Below are 18,274 nucleotides of genomic sequence, written 5' to 3' on the forward strand. Positions count from 1 at the left end.
CCCTGTCACGGCACGGCTATTCATCTGTCGGTTCTCGATCATGCTGGAATAGGATTCACCCTCTTTTTGCGTCTGTCACTAACGCCCAGCACTCGCGAGTTTGAAGCTCGTCACAGTCATTCAATCATTGAATCCTACTCGAAATACCACAGACAAGGTTTAGACTTTCCGGATTCTCTTGAATGCCGCCATCATTCTAGCTTACGCCACGAAGATTCTGGTTAGGAGATCTACGAGATACTCATTCTAGCTTAATTCATGTAGAACAGAAGTGTTTGTCAGGCACGCGTTCATAAGGGAGAAGGATGATGAGCGTCACACATAATCATCACCTTCATCACGTTCTTGGGTGCGAATGGATATCTTAGAAGAGAAATAAGAAGAATTGAATAGAAAACAGTAGTACTTTGCATTAATCTTTGAGGAACAGCAGAGCTCCACACCTTAATCTATGGAGTGTAGAAACTCTACCGTATGAAAATACATAAGTGAAAGGTCCAGGCATGGCCGAGAGGCCAGCCCCCAAAACGTGATCACAGGATCAAAATACAATCCAGGATGCCTAATACAATAGTAAGAGGTCCTATTTATAATAAACTAGCTACTAGGGTTTACATGAGTAAGTATTTGATGTATAAATCCACTTCCGGGGCCCACTTGGTGTATGTTTGGGCTGAGCTGAAGTGTAGCACGTGCAGAGGCCATTTGTGGAGTTGAACGCCAGTTTCTGTGCCAGTTTGGGCGTTCAACTCTGGTTTTGGATCCTTTTCTGGCGCTGGACGCCAGATTTGGGCAGAAGGCTGGCGTTGAACGCCAGTTTACGTCATCAATTCTTGGCCAAAGTATGGACTATTATATATTGCTGGAAAGCCCTGGATGTCTACTTTCCAACGCAATTGGAAGCGCGCCATTTCGAGTTCGGTATCTCCAGAAAATCTACTTTGAGTGCAGGGAGGTCAGAATCCAACAGCATCAGCAGTCCTTTTTCAACCTCTGAATCTGATTTCTGCTCAAGTCCCTCAATTTCAGCCAGAAAATACCTGAAATTACAGAAAAACACAAAAACTCATAGTAAAGTCCAGAAATGTGAATTTAACATAAAAACTAAGGAAAACATCCCTAAAAGTAACTAGATCCTACTAAAAACATACTAAAAACAATGCCAAAAAGCGTATAAATTATCCGCTCATCACAACACCAAACTTAAATTGTTGCTTGTCCCCAAGCAACTGAAAATCAAATAGGATAAAAAGAAGAGAATATACTATAAATTCCAAACTATCAATGAAACATAGCTCCAATCATATGAGCGGGACTTATAGCTTTTTGCCTCTTGAATAGTTTTGGCATCTCACTTTATCCATTGAGGTTCAGAATGATTGGCATCTATAGGAACTCAGAGTTCAGATAGTGTTATTGATTCTCCTAGTTCAGTATGATGATTCTTGAACACAGCTTCTTTATGAGTCTTGGCCGTGGCCCTAAGCACTTTGTTTTCCAGTATTACCACCGGATACATAAATGCCACAGACACATAATTGGGTGAACCTTTTCAGATTGTGACTCAGCTTTGCTAAAGTCCCCAATTAGAGGTGTCCAGGGTTCTTAAGCACACTCTTCTTTTGCTTTGGACCTTGACTTTAACCGCTCAGTCTCAAGTTTTCACTTGACACCTACACGCCACAAGCACATGGTTAGGGACAGCTTGGTTTAGCCGCTTAGACCAGGATTTTATTCCTTTAGGCCCTCCTATCCACTGATGCTCAAAGCCTTGGGATCCTTTTTATTTGCCCTTGCCTTTTGGTTTTAAGGGTTATTGACTTTTTCTGCTTGCTTTTTCTTTTTCTTTCTATTTTTTTTTCGCTTATTTTTTTTTTCTGCAAGCTTTGTTCTTTGCTGCTTTTTCTTGCTTCAAGAATCATTTTTATGATTTTTCAGATTATCAAATAACATGTCTCCTAGTCATCATTCTTTCAAGAGCCAACATATTTAACATTCTTAAACAACAATTTTAAAAGACATATGCACTGTTCAAGCATACATTCAGAAAATAAGAAGCACTGTCACCACATCAATATAATTAAACTAAGTTCAAGGATAAATTCGAAACTCATGTACTTCTTGTTCTTTTAAATTAAAACAGTTTTTATTTAAGAGAGGTGATGGATTCATAGGACATTCATAAATTTAAGACAAAGTTACTAACTACTAATGATCATGTAATGAAGACACAAACATAGATAAGCACATAACATAGAAAACGAAAAACAGAGAAAGTAAGAACAAGGAATGAGTCCACCTTAGTGATGTCCTTGAGCTCTTCTATGTCTCTTCCTTGCCTTGGCTGCTCCTCCTTCATTGCTTTTAGATCTTCTCTGATTTCATGAAGGATGATGGAGTGCTCTTGATGTTCCACCCTTAGTTGCTTCCAATAATTGTGTGGAAGAAAATGTATCCCTTGAGGTATCTCAGGGATCTCTTGATTTGCAGTCAAATGTTCTACCACTGAGCTATAGACCCTTGATGGAAGCTTTTGTCTTCCTTTTCCTCTTTCTAGAGGTTTCTCTGGCCTTAGGTGCCATCAATGGTTATGGAAAAAACAAAAAAGCTATGCTTTTACCACACCAAACTTAGAATGTTGCTCGCCCTCGAGCAAAAGAAGAAAGAATAGAAGAATAAGAAGATATGGAGGAGATGGATGGGAGTGTGTATTTGGCCATATGGGTGGGATTGGGTGGGAGAGAGATATTGAATTTTTGAAGGTAGTGGGTGTATGGATGTGAGTGGTAAATGGAAAAAAAAAAAGAAGGGATGATCATGAATGGAAAGAGAGATGATGAGGTAGGTGGGGATCCTGTGGGGTCCACAGATCCTGAGATGATCCTGTGGGGTCCACAGATCCTAAGGTGTCAAGGCATTTACATCCCTGCACCAATTTAGGCGTGTAAAATGCCCTTGCACACAACTCTGGGCGTTCAGCGCCAGGTTGGTGCCCCTTTTGGGCGTTCAACGCCCCTTTGCTGCCATTTCTGGCGTTGAACGCCAGAACCATGCTTGTTCTGGGCGTTCAGCGCCAGGATGCTCCCATTCTGGGCGTTCAGCGCCAGAACTATGCTCTGTTCTGGCGTTTGAACGCCAGACAGATGCTCCTCCAGGGTGTGATTTTTCTTCTGCTGTTTTTGATTCCGTTTTCAATTTTTATATTTATTTTGTGACTCCACATGATCATGAACCTAAGAAAACATGAAAAACAATAAAAATAAGAATTAGATAAACATTGGGTTGCCTCCCAACAAGCGCTTCTTTAATGTCAATAGCTTGACAGTGGGCTCTCATGGAGCCTCGCAGATGTGCAGAGCTTTGTTGAGACTCTCCAACACCAAACTTAGAGTTTGGATATGGGAGTTCAACACCAAACTTAGAGTTTGGTTGTGGCCTCCCAACACCAAACTTAGAGTTTGACTGTGGGGGCTCTGGTTGACTCTGCTTTGAGAGAAGCTTTTCAAGCTTCCTCTCTATGGTTGCAGAGGTAGATCCTTGAGTTTTGAATACAAGGGAGTTCTCATTCCATTGAAGGACTATTTCACCTCTGTCAACATCAATCACAGCTCTTGCTGTGGCCAGGAAAGGTCTTCCTAGGATGATGGATTCATCCTCTTCCTTTCCAGTGTCCAGGACTATGAAATCAGTAGGTATGTAAAGGCCCTCAACAGTTACTAATACATCTTCTACTTGTCCATAAGCCTGTCTTCTTGAGCTGTCTGCCATCTCCAGTGAGATTTTAGCAGCTTGCACCCCATAGATTCCCAGTTTCTCTATTACAGAGAGGGGCATGAGGTTTATCCCTGAACAAAGGTCACACAGAGCCTTAAAGATCATGGTGCCTATGGTATAGGGTATTATGAACTTTCCAGGATCCTGTCTCTTCTGAGGCAATGTCAGTTGATCCAGATCACTTAGTTCATTGATGAACAAGGGAGGTTCAACTTCCCAAGCATCAATGCCAAACAATTTGGCATTCAGCTTCATGATTGCACCAAGAAACTTGGCAGTTTGCTCTTCAGTGACATTCTCATTCTCTTCAGAAGAGGAATACTCATCAGAGCTCATGAAGGGTATAAGGAGGTTCAATGGAATCTTTATGGTCTCTAGATGAGCCTCAGAGTCCTTTGGTTCCTCAGAGGGAAGCTCCTTATTGACCACTGGACGTCCCAGGAGGTCTTCCTCCTTGGGATTCACGTCCTCTCCTCTCCTCACAGGTTCGGCCATGGCGCTTATGTCAATGGCCTTGCCTTCTCCTTTTGGATTCTCTTCTGTATTGCTTGGGAGAGTACTAGGAGGGATTTCAATGATCCTTTTACTCAGCTGACCCACTTGTGCTTCCAGATTTCTAATAGAAGATCTTGTTTCATTCATGAAACTTACAGTGGCCTTAGATAGATCAGAGACTAAGTTTGCTAAATTAGAAGCATTTTGTTCAGAGTTCTCTGTCTGTTGCTGAGTTGATGATGGAAAAGGCTTGCTATTGCTAAACCTGTTTCTTCCACCATTATTAAAGCCTTGTTGAGGCTTTTGATCATTCCATGAGAAATTTGGATGATTTCTCCATGTTGAGTTATAGGTGTTTCCATAAGGTTCACCTAAATAATTTACCTCTGCTATTGCAGGGTTCTCAGGATCATAAGCTTCTTCTTCAGGAGAAGCCTCTTGAGTACTGTTGGATGCAGCTTGCATTCCATGCAGACTCTGAGAGATCATATTGACTTGCTGAGTCAATATTTTATTCTGAGCCAATATGGCATTCAGAGTATCAACCTCAAGAACTCCCTTCTTCATAGGCGTCCCATTATTCACAGGATTCCTTTCAGAAGTGTACATGAACTGGTTATTAGCAACCATGTCAATGAGTTCTTGAGCTTCTGCAGGCGTTTTCTTTAGGTGAATGGATCCACCTGCAGAAGTGTCCAGTGACATCTTTGATAGCTCAGATAAACCATCATAGAATATATCCAGGATGGTCCATTCTGAAAGCATGTCAGAAGGACACTTTTTGGTCAACTGTTTGTATCTTTCCCAAGCTTCATAGAGAGATTCACCTTCTTTCTGTCTGAAGGTTTGAACATCAGCTCTAAGCTTGCTCAGCTTTTGAGGAGGAAAGTACTTGGCTAAGAAAGCCGTGACCAGCTTATCCCAAGAGTTCAGGCTGTCTTTGGGTTGAGAATCCAACCATAATCTAGCTCTGTCTCTTACAGCAAAAGGGAAAAGCATGAGCCTGTAGACTTCAGGATCTACTCTATTAGTCTTTACAGTATCACATATCTGCAAGAATTCAGTTAAGAACTGAAAAGGATCTTCAGATGGAAGTTCGTGAAACTTGCAGTTCTGCTGCATCAGAGAAACTAATTGAGGTTTTAGCTCAAAGTTGTTTGCTCCAATGGCAGGAATGGAGATGCTTCTTCCATGTAAATTGGAATTAGGTGCAGTAAAGTCACCAAGCATCTTCCTTACATTATTATTATTTTCGGCTGCCATCTCCTCTGCCTGTTCGAAAATTTCTGAAAGGTTATCTCTGGATTGTTGTATTTTAGCTTCTCTTAATTTTCTCTTCAGAGTCCTTTCAGGTTCTGGATCTGCTTCCACAAGAGTGTTCTTATCCTTGCTCCTGCTCATATGACAAAGAAGAAGGCACAGAAAAATAATAATAATAATAGAGATCCTTTATTCCACAGTATAGGGATCCCTGTGTGAGTAGAAGAAGAGGGGGAGACAAAGAATGTAATATAATGGAAGAAACACAACTGTGAGGAGGCTAGAGATGTGAGATGAGATGTTAGGATATGAATGAATAAATAGAATAAGATGGGAGAGGGGGAATTTTCGAAAATATTTTTGAAAAAGAGTTAGTGATTTTTGAAAAATGGTTTTTGAAAAATGTTTAGTATATTTTTTTTCGAAAATTTTTTTTTTCAAAAATAAAAATAAAAATAATTAGTTAATTAAAAAGAAATTTTTGAAAAAGGGGGAGATATTTTCGAAAATTAGAGAGAGAGAATTAGTTAGGTGGTTTTGAAAAAGTTAAGAAACAAACAAAAAGTTAGTTAGTTAGTTGAAACAAATTTTGAAAGGATAAGAAGTTAGGAAGTTAGAAAAGATATTTTGAAAAGATATTTTTGAAAAAGATAAGATAAGAAGATATTTTTGAAGAGATATGATTGAAATTAGTTTTGAAAAAGATTTGATTTTTAAAATCACAATTAATGACTTGATTCATAAGAAATCACAAGATATGATTCTAGAACTTAAAGTTTGAATCTTTCTTAACAAGCAAGTAACAAACTTCAAATTTTTGAATCAAAACATTAATTGACTATGTTATTTTCGAAAATTTGGTATAAAAATAAGAAAAAAGATTTTTGAAAAATATTTTTGGAATTTTCGAAAATAACTAAGAATTTGGAAAAAGATTTGATTTTTGAAAAGGATTTTGAAAAAGATAAGATTTTCAAATTGAAAATTTGATTTGACTTATGAGAAACAATTTGATTTTAAAATTTTTTGAAAAAGTCAATCCAAATTTTCGAATTTGATGAGAGAAAAAGGGAAAGATATTTTTTTGATTTTTGAATTTTTATGATGCAAGAGAAAAACACTAAAAAGATGCAATGCATGAAATTTTTAGATCAAAACATGTGATGCATGCAAGAATGCTATGAATGTCAAGATGAACACCAAGAACACTATGAATGTCATGATGAACATCAAGAACATATTTTTGAAAAATTTTTAATGCAAAGAAAACATGCAAGACACCAAACTTAGAATTATTTAATGCTTACGCACTAAGAATTCAAGAATGCATATGATAAACATGAAAAGACACAAAACAAAAAATCATCAAGATCAAACAAGAAGACTTACCAAGAACAACTTGAAGATCATGAAGAACACCATGAATGCATGATATTTTCGAAAAATGCAAGATGCACATGCAATTGACACCAAACTTATAACATGACTCAAGACTCAAACAAGAAACAGAAAAATATTTTTGATTTTTATGATTTTCTAAATTTTTTTGGATTTTTTTTGAAAAATTAATTAAAAAAAGAAAAATAAGGATTCCAAAATTTTTAATATGAATTCCAGGAATCTTGCATTCTTAGTCTAAAGCTTCAGTCCAGGAATTAGACATGGCTCACTAGCCAGCCAAGCTTTCAAAGAAAGCTCCAGTCCAAAACACTAGACATGGCCAATGGCCAGCCAAGCTTCAGTATGTAACACCAGAGTATATTGCTCTTGATAATAAATTGCTGCACATCATTTTTCAAGTATGTAACTTGCCTCTGATGGTTTGGAAGCCTTAGTCCAAAAGAATTTAGACATGGCTTTACAGCCAGCCAGGCTTCTCATGCTTCATGAAACACTAGAATTCATTCTTAAAAATTCTGAATAAATTTTTGAAAACATTTTTAATTTTTTCGAAAACAGATGAGAAAAGTTTTGAAATATTTTTGAAAAATTTTTAAAAAGAAAACGAAAAGAAAGTTACCCAATCTGAGCAACAAGATGAACCGTCAGTTGTCCATACACGAACAATCCCCGGCAACGGCGCCAAAAACTTGGTGCACGAAATTGTGATCTCCAGGCTCGAACAAATCCTGGTAATGGCTCCAAAGCTTGGTGCTCTGATCTTAATTCATAATTGTCACAACTTCGATACAACTAACCAGCAAGTGCACTGGGTCGTCCAAGTAATACCTTACGTGAGTAAGGGTCGAATCCCACGGAGATTGTTGGTATGAAGCAAGCTATGGTCACCTTGCAAATCTCAGTCAGGCGGATATAAAGTGATAATGGTGTTTTCGAATATTATATAATAAAATAGAGATAGAGATACTTATGTAAATCATTGGTAGGAATTTCAGATAAGCGAATGGAGTTGCTTTTCGTTCCTCTGAACCTCTGCTTTCCTGCTATCTTCATCCAATCTGTCTTACTCCTTTCCATGGCTGGCTGTATGCAAGGGCATCACCGTTGTCAGTGGCTACATCCCCTCCTCTCAGTGAATAATATGCTCACGCACCCTGTCACGGCACGGCTATTCATCTGTCGGTTCTCGATCATGCTGGAATAGGATTCACCCTCCTTTTGCGTCTGTCACTAACGCCCAGCACTCGCGAGTTTAAAGCTCGTCACAGTCATTCAATCATTGAATCCTACTCGGAATACCACAGACAAGGTTTAGACTTTCCGGATTCTCTTGAATGCCGCCATCATTCTAGCTTACGCCACGAAGATTCTGGTTAGGAGATCTACGAGATACTCATTCTAGCTTAATTCATGTAGAACAGAAGTGTTTGTCAGGCACGCGTTCATAAGGGAGAAGGATGATGAGCGTCACACATAATCATCATCTTCATCACGTTCTTGGGTGCAAATGGATATCTTAAAAGAGAAATAAGAAGAATTGAATAGAAAACAGTAGTACTTTGCATTAATCTTTGAGGAACAGCAGAGCTCCACACCTTAATCTATGGAGTGTAGAAACTCTACCGTATGAAAATACATAAGTGAAAGGTCCAGGCATGGCCGAGAGGCCAGCCTCCAAAACGTGATCACAGGATCAAAATACAATCCAGGATGTCTAATACAATAGTAAGAGGTCCTATTTATAATAAACTAGCTACTAGGGTTTACATGAGTAAGTATTTGATGTATAAATCCACTTCCGGGGCCCACTTGGTGTATGTTTGGGCTGAGCTGAAGTGTAGCACGTGCATAGACCATTTGTGGAGTTGAACGCCAGTTTCTGTGCCAGTTTGGGCGTTCAACTCTGGTTTTGGATCCTTTTCTGGCGCTGGACGCCAGATTTGGGCAGAAGGCTGGCGTTGAACGCCAGTTTACGTCGTCAATTCTTGGCCAAAGTATGGACTATTATATATTTCTGGAAAGCCCTGGATGTCTACTTTCCAACGCAATTGGAAGCGCACCATTTCGAGTTTTGTAGCTCCAGCAAATCAACTTTGAGTGCAGGGAGGTCAGAATCCAACAGCATCAGCAGTCCTTTTTCAACCTCTGAATCTGATTTCTGCTCAAGTCCCTCAATTTCAGCCAGAAAATACCTGAAATTACAGAAAAACACACAAACTCATAGTAAAGTCCAGAAATGTGAATTTAACATAAAAACTAGGGAAAACATCCCTAAAAGTAACTAGATCCTACTAAAAACATACTAAAAACAATGCCAAAAAGCGTATAAATTATCCGCTCATCAGTCATCTCCTCAATTTCTTGTGTTCCTTCCATTTTTGCAAGCTTCCTTCCCAATCTCCAACTCATTCATGCCCTATAAAGCCTGAAACACTTAACACACAGATCACGACATCGAATGGAATAAAGGGGAAATAAAATACATAATTAAAAGTTTCTAGGAAGCAAGTTTTCAATCATGCAATAACTTTAAGAAGGAAATATAAATGCATGCTTATTTAATGAATAAGTTGGCAAAGATCATGATAAAACCACACCTTTAAACACAATATAAACCGTAAAATAGTGGTTTATCAACCTCCCCACACTTAAACATTAGCATGTCCTCATGCTTAGTTGAAGGAGATAAAATAAATGAGTAAGAACACGTAAAACCTATGCAATGCAATGCAACCTATATATATGAATGCAGCTGTATGATTTTTGTCCACTTGATCAAAAAGTAAGTAAGCTCTTCAAAACAATTACAAATCAAATTCCACTAACTCAATTCTTATACAGTAAGAACAGATAAAACTGCAAGAAGATAGCTCATGAAAGCAGGGAACATAGAAATTCAAGCATGGAACCCTCACTGATGAAGTATGTACACTCTAGTCTCTCTAGTATATAGGGTAATCACTCTATCCTTCTCTAATCATGCTCTCTAATTTTTTTGTTCTTCTCCTAACCAATCAACAACATTTAATATACCAATGCAAACATCATGAGGTCTTTTCAAGGTTGTAATGGGGCCAAGGTAAGGGTAAGGATACATATATGGCTAAGTAAGCTTATAAATTGAATCTTTAATTAACCCAAGCTTTAACATAACCTATATATATTCTATATAACTTCTAAAATTCATACCTAGCTACCCAGAAATTCCCTTTTACATTCCATACTCATGTTTTAAGTTTTTATTTTTTATTTTTTATTTTATCATACATGCATTGATTTTTGAATTCTTAATCTAACATTTGGGTAATTTTGTCCCCTTATTTATTTATTGAATATATATATATATATATATATTTTAACTTAACATAAACATAAACATAGCTTATCAGTGCGTATAGATTTTTGATTTTTATAGTTTCACATGAGTAGGCGTCCAAATTCCATTATATTATCCTCATTCCCTTATTATCCTTTGTTCCCACAATTTTCCATACTTAAATAACACACACAATTCTATTTTAAGCTAACCAAAGATTCAATTTAGGATGTATAATTATTTTTCCGCTTAAGGCTAGTAATGTGGTAAAATATAGAACAAATGGGATTTAAAGGCTCAAAGTGGCTAACAAAGGTAATTGAAAGGGTAGGCTTATTTTGGATAAGTAAGCTGAACAAATAATGGCCTCAATCATATGCAAGCATGTAAATATAATAAACATTAGACATAAAAGATGAAACAAAATATAGATTACAATCATAGAGAAGTAAACACACAAGAATAAAATAATTATGGTTAAATAATGTAACCATTCATAAAGGCTCAAATCTCACAGGTTGTGTGTTCTTTAGCTCAAAAATCATGTTCCAAATACAACTTCAAGCAAATTTAACATAAAAGTTTTAATTAAAATTAGTGAAATTTTGTTCCAAAGATAGAGTCTTAGAAGAAACTTATTGTCTTTTCAATCAAGCAGAACATGCATGCAACTAATCTATTACTATGCAATTTATCCTATTCTACAAAAGAAAAACTAACTAAATATCCTAATTTATTGGTGTATAGGGAAGAGAAATTACCTCCGGAAGTCAGATACTGACCGACCTCCCCACACTTAAGGCTTTGCACCGTCCTCGGTGCCATCTGTCAAGAACAAAGGTGGGCTGGTAGCAGTATCTCCACAGTCGGGACCATCATGGCTCCCTGTGCTGGTAAAAGAAGTGGATTCCGGGGTGTCTGAGTCCTTGACTTCTCCTATGATCAGCTCCTTGAGGTATGTGAATTGGCGCTTGTTACGGCGCTCTCTCAGCTTAGCTTTCTGTTCATGCCGATCCAACTTTTCAAGTATCTGCTGGAGCAGTTGGGCTGTTGTAGGTGCTTGTGGTGTTGAAGAAGGAATATCTTCAATTGGTTCAGTAGGCTGGCTGGTAGTGGCTGCTGGAAGTCTAAGGTACTTTCCATTGGGGACATACTGATCATCCCGTGGAAGCATGGCTTTGGTGTCCCCAGCTCTATAGGAGACTCCGGCTGCTGAGACAAGATCTGAGACTAGGGCTGGAAAAGGTAGGTTGCCAGCGATTTGTACGTGTCCCATGGCATTCCGGATATGCCTTGGTAGATTCAGAGGTTGGTCTGTAAGGATGCACCATAGTAGAACGGCCATGTCCGCAGTGAAGGAGGACTCGTGAGTGCTCGGAAAGACGTAATGGGACATGATCTGTGCCCATACACGAGCCTCCAAGGTAAGTGCTGAAGCCGATATTCCCTTAGGGCGGGTACGATGGTATCCGTAGATCCATCGGCTGCCAGGTTGTGTGATAACTCTGAGAACGGCGTCCCAGTCAAATTGGTACATCTGGCGCTTGAGTGCAGCTTCTTGAAAGGCGTCCAATCCTTCTGGAATAGTGGGAAGACTTAGAGCTTTCTGAATGGCTTCTTCTGTAATGGGGACTTGCTTCTGACGAACATAGACAGACTGCAGGGTTGGCAAGTGGAAGTTGGAGTAGAACTCGACTACCCAAGAAAGATTGACCTGCTTTGGCTGTCTCTGTAGGAAACCCCATTGCCTTCGGGCAATTTGCGGCTCAACGAAGGTAGCAATATTGGGCGGGAGGAGAAGAATGTATTCGTTTTTGTAATTCCTTTCTACCAGGATGGGGAACATCTGCTCACAGTAGTGATTGGGAAATCGCACAGTGTCCTTTGCTGGTAAAGCTTTCTCTTTTTCATCAACCTTTATAATCCTCTTAAATCTTTTTGTTGAGGGCTTTATTGCAGTTGAAGAGGGTTCTGCCACTAATGCTCTTTTTGTACCTCTTCTTGCTGGTTGTTTGGGAGTGGCTTTCTCCTTTCCTTTCTTGGTGGCCATCCTGAAAAAGGGAAGAGAAAGTAAAATCCTGAAAAAGGAAAGGAGAAAGTAAAATAAATTGAAAGGAATAGAGCAAGGAAGAGGGTGGTGTAAGTGATAAGCAATGCATAATAAAGAAGAATGACGTTAACACATGGTCCGGACGACATGGAAAAAGTCATCAATGGAAACATAGCAAGGGCATATAGGGACAAGTAAATGCAAGGGGTTTATTGGCATGCAGGCAAAGGCATGAGTAGCGTAGACCAAGCATTCAATGTCCAATTTAAATATGTTATCACTCGTAACTAACTATCATGTTTGTATTGACAATTAAATTCAATTAATAAAGTAGTAAAGGGATTTTGTGAAAAGCAAGCATTGAATATTAGAGTAGAAAAATATAGAGAAGTTCATAATGCCATATGGGCTTTTTCACAAACACATAGCATGCATGTAGAATAAGCTCTTGAAAATAATAATTTGAACATGCAAGTAATCCCTTAAAAAGTAATATATAATTGTCAAACAAATGTACAACAATCCACAAGCATATAATTATAAATAATGACTCAATTAAATTTATAACACCAAGTAAAACGGAAAAGGAAAGAAAAAGAAAATAAGAACAATGAAGGTAATAAGAAAAGAAAAGAAGATAACATATAAAAATAAGAAGAATAATAGAAAAGTGAGGAGGGAAGAAGAAAAGAAAAACCTTGTTAATGGGGGTGAGAGAAAGTAAAAAGTGAGAAAGAAGGAAGAAGGTAGGGAGGAAGAAAGGTAGAAGAAATAAGGAGGGAAAGAGAAAATAGGATTTGGGAAGAAAAAGATAAGATAGTTGGCAGAATTAGGGAGGCTGTGCGACGCAAGCAACGCGATCGCGTGGGGCACGCCGTCGCGCGACTTGCGCTTAAAGTGAATGACGCGGTCGCGTCGGTCACGCGATCGCGTGACCCGTTTTATGCCATTGGCACGAGGGTAGCCTCGCACTCGCACAACTCTCTGTTCAAAACCATTAAATGCCAAATTTTGGGTGACGCGATTGCATGGGGCATGCGATCGCGTGAGTGGGCAATTATTGGGATGTGACGCGGCCGCGTAGGGCACGCGGTCGCGTGAATGGACTGCGCGTCCAACGCGAGTCCAGCACCACTCTAGCACAACTTTCAACTGTGCACCATTATTACGTCGAAATCCTTGGTCACGCGGCCGCGTGGGACACGTGGTCGCGTGGGAGGCCACTGATCCCTTGTGACGCAGTCGCGTCAGCGACGCGATCGCGTGGGCCGAATTGTGCCATTGGCACACCTCCAACCACGCTCTTGCGTGACTCTCTGTTCATTTTTAATTGTCTCTCCCAACACCTGCGATGCAGACGCGTCAATGATGCGGTCGCGTCGCGTAATATTTATTTTAAATAAAAATAAGAGTATGTAAATGCAGATGCACGAAATGTACTAATGAAGAGAAGAGTTGTTGAATAAGAAAACTAAAAAAAATAAAGAAAAGAACGATCATACCATGGTGGGTTGTCTCCCACCTAGCACTTTGCTTTAACGTCCGTAAGTTGGACGCTCCACTAGCTCATTCTTTAGCTATGTGGGGATCTTCCAAGCGGAAGATCTCGAGCTCCTGGTCTTTCTTCCGCTTCTCGCCATAGTACAGCTTTAAACGATATCCATTAACTTTGATAAGTTCAGAGCTTGAAGGATGGCTAAGGTGATAAACTCCGTATGGTTCGGCCTTCTCTACTCTGTATGGACCTTCCCATCTAGATCTCAACTTGCCTGGCATGAGCCTCAGTCGAGACTTGTAAAGGAGGACTAAGTCCCTAGGTTGGAACTCTTTCCTCTTGACGTGCTGATCATGTACAGCCTTCATCTTCTCCTTGTATAGTCTTGAGTTCTCATAAGCTTCTAGGCGAAGGCTTTCCAGTTCTTGCAGTTGCAACTTCCTTTCAGCTCTGGCTCCCCCAATCCCCATGTTGCATTCCTTTACTGCCCTAAAGGCTTTGTGCTCTACTTCAACAGGGAGATGACAAGCTTTTCCATAAACTAAGTGGAAAGGACTCATCCCAATGGGTGTTTTGTATGTTGTTCTGTATGCCCAGAGTGCATCTTGTAGCCTGGTGCTCCAGTCTCTTCTATGAGGTTTGATTATCTTCTATTTGACACATCGGTTTGCCCATTAGTCTAAGGATGGTAAGCTATTGCAACTTTATGGATTATCCCATGTTTCTTCATCAATCCTGTTAGTCTCCTGTTACAAAAATGGGTGCCTTGATTGCTCACGATTGCTCATGGTGATCCAAAGCGACAAATAATATGGTTTCTCACAAAGGAAACAACAGTGTTAGCATCATCATCACGGGTAGGAATTGCTTCCACCCATTTGGAAACGTAATCCACAGCTAACAATATATAAAAGTAACCATTGGAATTTGGAAATGGACCCATGAAGTCAATGCCCCAAACATAAAAAATTTCACAGAAAAGCATAATCTGTTGAGGCATCTCATCCCTCCTGGATATATTACCAAATTTCTGGCATGGGAAACAGGATTTACAAAATTCAGCAGCGTCCCTAAAAAGAGTAGGCAATCTGAATCCACAGTCTAAGATTTTTCTAGCAATTCTTTGAGGGCCAAAATGTCCTCCACTCTCAGATGAGTGACAGGCCTCTAAGATGGACTGGAATTCTGATTGAGGCACACACTGTCTAATTACCTGGTCAGCGCCACATCTCCATAAATATGGGTCATCCCATATATAATATTTAGACTCGCTTTTCAGCTTGTCTCTTTGATGCTTAGAAAAGTATGGAGGAAAGGTGCGGCTAACTAGATAATTAGCTACAGGTGCATACCAAGGGACTATCTCAGATACTGCTTGCAGGTTATCAAATGGAAAATTATCAGCTATAGAAGTGGAGTCATCTGTAATGTGCTCAAGGCGACTCAAGTGGTCTGCCACTAAATTTTGGTTACCACTCATGTCCTTAATTTCTAAATCAAATTCTTGTAATAGCAGTATCCAACGTATAAGCCTTGGTTTGGACTCCTTTTTAGATAATAGATACTTTAGAGCTGCATGGTCTGAATACACTACTACCTTCGTACCAAGTAAATAGGCTCGGAATTTATCCAAAGAAAAAACAATAGCAAGAAGCTCTTTCTCAGTAGTAGTATAATTAGACTGAGTGGCATCTAAAGTTTTAGACGCATACGCAATAACAAAGGGGTCCTTACCTTCACGCTGAGCCAGTGCTGCTCCTACTGCATGGTTGGAAGCATCACACATAATTTCAAATGGTTGGCTCCAGTCTAGTTCTCTTACAATTGGGGCTTGAGTCAGTGCGGTCTTCAGCTTATCAAACGCTTGTTTGCAATTGTCACTGAACTCGAACTCAATGTCTTTCTGCAGTAATCTTGATAAGGGAAGTGCTACCTTACTGAAGTCCTTAATGAATCTCCTGTAAAAACCTGCATGGCCAAGGAAAGAACGGACCTCCCTCACAGAAGAGGGGTAAGGTAAAGTAGAAATAACATCCACTTTTGCTGGATCTACAGAAATGCCAGTATTAGACACAACATGTCCTAGTACAATCTCTTGTTTAACCATAAAGTGACATTTTTCAAAATTTAATACAAGGTTTGTACTCACACATCTATCTAATACTCTAGATAATCCATCTAAGCAAAGGCTAAAGGAATCGCCGTATACACTAAAATCATCCATAAAAACCTCCATACAATCCTCAATAAGATCAGAGAAAAGACTCATCATACACCTTTGGAAAGTAGTTGGTGCATTGCACAAGCCAAAGGGCATTCTCTTGTAAGCATAAGTCCCAAAAGGACATGTAAAAGTGGTATTTTCTTGATCCTCAGGGGCTATATGAATCTAAAAATAACCTGTGTAACCATCTAAAAAAAAATAATGCGATTTACCTGACAGGCGATCCAGCATTTAATCAATGAATGGAAGAGGATAGTGATCCTTACGGGTTGCTTGGTTGAGGCGTCTGTAGTCAATGCAGACCCTCCAGGCGTTCTGAACTCTGGTTGTCAGGAGCTCTCCATGCTCATTCTTCTCTGTAGTGACTCCAGACTTCTTTGGCACCACTTGTACTGGACTTACCCATTCACTGTCTGAGATGGGATAGATGATATCTGCCTCTAGTAGTCTGGTCACTTCCTTTTTGACAACCTCTAGGATAGTGGGGTTCAGTCTTCTCTGGGGTTGACGGACAGGTCTTATTCCCTCTTCTAAAAATATTCTATGCTCACATACTTGATGGTTGATGCCTACTATGTCTGCCAAACTCCACCCAATTGCCTTCTTGTGCCTCCTCAGCACACCAAGTAGCTGCTCTTCCTGTTGAGAAGTGAGTTTCCTTGCAATGATAACCGGAAACTTCTGCCCGTCTTCAAGGTAAGCATATTTGAGGTATGGAGGAAGGAGTTTTAATTCTAACTTCTGATCATGTTCTGGCTCTGGGTTGTCTAGAGCTGGTAACAATGGCAAAGCACTGTCATTGTCCTCTGAGAATGTCCCCACGCTTGGACCTTGTCCTGTGTGCTTCTCTTCAAATTCCTCCTGGTGAACTTCAGCTACGGTTTCATCTATAATGTCACACTGGAGGATGGAATGATCCTCCGGAGGATGCTTCATAACTCCATTCAGATTGAAGATCACTACTCGGCCATCTATTTCAAAAGAGTATGTTCCTGAAAAAGCATCTAATTTGAACTTTGAGGTCTTCAGAAATGGTCTTCCGAGTAGGATTGATGATGGCTTATCTGAGGTATTCTGGGGCATCTCCAGGATATAAAAATCAATGGGAAATGTGAGCCCTTTAATGCCCACTAATACATCTTCAGCAACTCCAGCCATTGTGATAATGCTTTTATCTGCTAACACAAAACGAGCTGTCGACCTTTTTAAGGGAGGGAGCCTCAAAATATCATATATAGACAAAGGCATTATACTTACACATGCTCCTAAATCACACATACAATCAGAAAATACTACACTACCTATAGTACAATTAACCATACAAGGACCTGGGTCACTACATTTCTCAGGTAAACCTCCTATTAAAGTAGATATGGAACTTCCTAAGGGAATAGTTTCTAATTCATTAATTTTGTCTTTATGTATACATAAATCTTTTAGAAATTTTGCATATTTAGGTACCTGTTGAATAACATCAAAAAGGGGAACAGTTACCTCAACCTTTTTGAATATCTCTACCATTTTGGGATCAGGTTCCAGCTGCTTCCTGGGTTTCCTTGCAAGTTGTGGAAATGGAATGGGAGGGGTATCTTCTACAGTGTTTGCGCCTTTTGGTGATTCCTTTTGTGGTTGCACTTCTTCTTCTTCAGCTATGTCCTGTATGTCCTCTTCTTCTTCAACATCTTCTATTTCCACTACCTCTTCAGTTGAGGCATGCTCTGGTGGGTTTGGCTCATCCTGATTCTTCTCCTGTAGTGTGGTTCCGAACCTCAGGGTGATGGCATTAATACCACCCTTGGGATTGGGTAATGGTTGAGAGAGAATTCCACTGGAGCTCAAAGGTTAGTTATTAGAGTTGTTCATTGATCCAATCTGTGAGACAAGAGCTTGCAAAGTAGCGTTCAGACCATTTAGAGTGGCATTAATGTTATTTTCCATGGTCTTCTGTCTCCGATCAATAGATTGTAGTAAGTCATCATTGGCAGATGAAGAAGGATAGGTAATTTGAGAGGTCTGCTGTTGGGTATTCTGTGGTCCTTGGGATTGCCTCAGGTGAGGTGCTCTGTAAGGCTGATTCTGATTCTGCTGCCTGTTATTGTTATTATTCCACCTCTGATATCCCTGATTATCTCTGCCTCCTCTGTTTTTGTTGTCCCTCCAATTCTGGTTAGAATTGTCCTGCCATCCATGGTTGTAATTGCCACCTTGATTGTACCCTTGGTTGGGGCGGTCATAGAAGTTATGAGTGGCTGCCACGGT

General features: G+C 39.7%; 1 non-coding gene across 1 annotated transcript; it reads left to right on the forward strand.

Moving 5' to 3' along the window:
• The first annotated feature begins 5,028 nt into the window (after window positions 1-5,028).
• Window positions 5,029-5,136, forward strand: LOC148549190 (small nucleolar RNA R71). Its single transcript, XR_015898288.1, has one exon. It is a non-coding gene; the product is annotated as a small nucleolar RNA R71 (small nucleolar RNA).
• The last annotated feature ends 13,138 nt before the right edge of the window (window positions 5,137-18,274 follow it).

Source organism: Arachis ipaensis, chromosome B8, assembly GCF_059453495.1.
Source record: "Arachis ipaensis isolate K30076 ecotype BB chromosome B8, ASM5945349v1, whole genome shotgun sequence".
Classification (NCBI taxonomy): domain Eukaryota; kingdom Viridiplantae; phylum Streptophyta; class Magnoliopsida; order Fabales; family Fabaceae; genus Arachis; species Arachis ipaensis.